The 3,872-nt window shown below is 28.8% G+C and overlaps 1 long non-coding RNA gene across 5 annotated transcripts; it reads left to right on the forward strand.

The window, feature by feature from the left end:
- The first annotated feature begins 418 nt into the window (after positions 1 to 418).
- LOC137816047 (uncharacterized) lies at positions 419 to 2,888 on the forward strand. 5 transcript variants are annotated; one of them, XR_016521477.1, is made up of 9 exons: positions 419 to 573; positions 713 to 828; positions 946 to 1,048; positions 1,124 to 1,431; positions 1,696 to 1,745; positions 2,026 to 2,122; positions 2,249 to 2,341; positions 2,421 to 2,605; positions 2,728 to 2,888. It is a non-coding gene; the product is annotated as an uncharacterized LOC137816047 (long non-coding RNA). The 5 variants fall into 5 exon arrangements; XR_016521480.1 differs by having other exon boundaries at positions 2,475 to 2,605; XR_016521481.1 differs by having other exon boundaries at positions 968 to 1,048.
- Positions 2,889 to 3,872: the final 984 nt, after the last annotated feature.

Genomic DNA, 3,872 nt, shown 5'->3' on the forward strand with positions numbered 1-3,872 from the left:
AGTATTTTAATCTTTTAATTTTATTTAAACATAAAATTAAATTAATTATAAATTCAAAATATTTTTTAAATTAAAAAAATTATGAATTAATTTAAATAGATATACATACTTTTTAAAAACTTATTTAATTTTTTTAAATATGAGAAAATATTCTGCAGTTTGAATTTCTAACGCTATTAGAAATAAGTACATTTTACTAATTTATTTAGAATTATTTTTCTTATAAAATATTTATAAATTTTATTTCAATAATAATTTGCAAGAAATTATTACTAAATTTGTTTTATTTAAGTTTGTATATATTTAAATGTTTTTTATATATTTTTTTAGAAAAAAATACTTTTTCTAAAATTCTACTTGATAAATATTTTTTTCCTCTCTTCTTCTTCTTCTTCTTCAGTCGCAACCTTCCTTCACTCCACTCTCTGTTTCCTTCACTCCACTCTCTGTTTCCTTCCTATTCACTCTCAATCTCAATCTCGTTCCTCTTTCTCAATATTGCTTGTTCTTGATTTCACTCTCAGTCTCATTCAATTGGTTCGTCTCACTATCTTGTTCTTTGTTCAAATCCAGGTAAGTCTCATTCTTCTTCTCCACACTGTCTCCTTCATCTACTTCACTCTCAGTTTCGTTATTCTTTATCACTGCCGTTCTCGTTCTCAATCTCGTCCAATTGGTTCATCTCACTGTCTCTTTCCTTGCTCAAGCTCAGGTAAATCATTCTCAATCTCTATATCTCGTGCTTGCGACTCGGAATATTGTCGGTGACGGTGCTCAAACGCAATATGATCTTCAGTGTCACAGGCTTCAAGTTGTTCGCACAATTAGGTATGGTTTTTTTATTTTGATTTTATTTTTAGCAAGTTTAATGATTCTCATACTAGAGTTTCGATTGGGGAAATCTTTGCCCGTATACCTAATTACATATTGATAAAAATGTGGTAGGTTCTGTATTCATGCTTGGCAGATGTTTGACATCTTTGTTGTGGGGAGCTATAGTTGATCGCATTGGTCGAAAACCCGTAATACTTGCAGGGATCATTTCAGTGTAAGTATACATGTCAATGAACTGCATGCTTAGCTTTGAAGATTCCCATAATTATCAATGCTTACTTCATTTCAGTGTCATTTTCAACACACTATTTGGCCTTAGCAAAAGTTTTTGGATGGCTATTCTTACGAGATTTCTTCTCGGATGTTTCAATGGTTTTCTAGGACCAATGAGGGTATTATATCTTTAACTCCTACTATTTCACACTTTCTTGTTTTTTCCACCAGTACTTGGATACAAATTTTGAATGCATGTGTTGATTATAACTTCATTCTCTTTCAAACTTTCATTTCTACATTTTCTTGTCTAACTACTTTATTTAACAAGCCTATGCCATTGAACTTTTTAGAGAAGAACACCAAGCTCTAGGACTGTCAACTGTAAGCATCACTAACTCTTTTACATTGTTAATTCTTAGAACTGCATTTCCACAACAAGTCATGTTGTGATTGGTTTAATAATTGGCCCTTCATTGAGAGGCTATTTTGCTCAGGTACTATTCATATTCTTAGCCATCTGGAGTATAAGATAAATCTTGCATAAAGCCTTGAATTTCCATATGTTTATAAGATGAAATGTTTTGAATTGAAAGTATTCTGGTTTTCTGAGAAGGTTAACTGTTGAAATTCTGTATTTAATTGTAGCCAGTAGAGAAGTACCCAAATATTTTTCCAAAGAATTCCTTTTGGGATAAGTAAGTGGACTTTCATATTCAGTTTCTGTTTAAATTGCTTTATCATTTGGACCTATTTAGATAAACTTCTCCAGAAAATTAGTTTATGCCTGAATCATTTTTATAGAAGCTAGTACAAGAAAACTTTTACAAATTAGATTAAGAATAATCTGATTTTTGCTTACTTATTATGTTTTTCTTTCTTATTTTATCTTCCTATAAGTACTCATGGAGAACTTTATCCAAATAAAATCTTAATGATGTGCTGATTTTTATTTTCCAAACATAAATCATTTTGTAGGTTTCCATAGTTCTTGCCCAACCTCATAACATCAGTATTTGCATTGTTAAAACCATGAAGAAGGGAGAGAAAGTGATTTTAAGTGTGAAGCCTCAATGTAAGTTGTCTGCTGATGAATTTAAGTGTAAATGCTTGTAATTCTTAATGTGGATGATAACCTTGTCATTTTATGGATTTAAAACATGGTTCTGATGTTTCCTTACCTGTTTTTGCATTCTTGTAGTGAAAGTAATTGGTAAGCTACAAGATGGTACTTTGTTTTTGAAGAAGGGTCATGATGATGAAGGGGAGCTGTTTGAATTCAAAACTGATAAGGGTAACTTGAAAAAATGTCTCAATGTTTTTCCCGATTCCCACTAAATTATTTATTAAGCTAGCTAATGTGAGTGTTTTAGGATTGAGCATAACAAGCAATTGATGGGTTTGACAAAGCTATTTTGATTATGAAGAAGGGTGAGGTGACATTGTTAACTGTTGTGCCCCAGTATGGTTTTGGCTCATCAGAGTCTCAACAAGAACTTGTTGTGTTCCTTCTAACTCCACTTTGTATTATGAGGTTGAGCTAGTATCATTTGAGAAGGTAAGTTAATAAATAATCAATGATTTACAATTCTGCACTCATCTTGTGTTTCAATTTTCATTCTTTCATTCCTTTATCCATTGTTTGCGTTTGTTTCTTACTGATTTGTAACAATCTTTCAGTTCTAGCTTCCAAGACCGTCCTTGATTTGTTCCAGCCCAGAAGCTTGTGAGCTGCAAGTAGGCACAAAAAATGTAAATTCAATCAAGATAGGAATAGACTAAACTTTCTTGTACATATAACTCATGGATATTAACAAAAGTTGAAAGTAGATTTCAAACTACGGCGAGTATCTTGAGTTTATGTGATTATTTTCTAGTTTCTACCACAATCTTAGTTCACATTCATAATTCATAAAAAAGTTATTTTGTAAAATTTGAAAAAAAAAATTGAAAAATTTCTCATTTATAACTATATTTTGATTCTGAAAATAATTGCTTTGAGTTTATGAACTTTTAAAATTAGTGAACTTGAATCTACAAATAAATATAAAATATGAAAGAGTAAGTAGTTAAATAAATAAAAAAAGAAAAAAAGTAGATGAATAAAATAATATTTTATAATAAATTACATTATTTAGAAACCAATATTGTGACCATTTTTTTGGTATTTATATATTTGGTCACTAAATGAGTTTTTATATATTTTGGTCACTAAATTGGTTTCAATGAAATTGGTTGTTAATTTGGTTTCTATATAATTGGTCACTAAATTAGTTTCTATATATTTGGTCACTAAGTTGGTTTTTATTTAACGGTAACTAAATTGGTTTCTAAATTAGATTCTAAATTGGTATCTAAAATTAGCGACCATGATTTTAGCCACTTAGTGTTATTAGTTTCTAAATTAGTCTCTAATTAAGTTAGTGACTATTTTTATCATTTTAGAAACCAAAAATTTAGTTTCTAAAAGCAATTTTTCTTGTAGTGATTCACCCACCTATAAGATTGAAATTTATTTTTTTTTAAAAAAACTTGTTCGAATTTCATCTTTATCAAATTTAAATATCAGTAGATATAATTCAACCGTCCACTTACTTTTTTTTATTTTTCCATTTTTAAGAATTAAATTTTACACTTTTTTTTGCATTTTGATTACTTTCTTTAATATTGTGGGAAAGAGAGATACATGTATTCAATTAAAATTAGAATTTTAAAAAATTTAAAAGATTTTCTATGAAAAAGTATTGTGATGATTTGATCAAGATTTTAAATATTAAAAAAAACTTATGATATTCAACTATTTCAAATATACGTAGATCATAGTA

The sequence above is a fragment of the Phaseolus vulgaris genome, chromosome 1 (genome assembly GCF_051622355.1).
Source record: "Phaseolus vulgaris cultivar YP4 chromosome 1, ASM5162235v1, whole genome shotgun sequence".
NCBI classification, from domain to species: domain Eukaryota; kingdom Viridiplantae; phylum Streptophyta; class Magnoliopsida; order Fabales; family Fabaceae; genus Phaseolus; species Phaseolus vulgaris.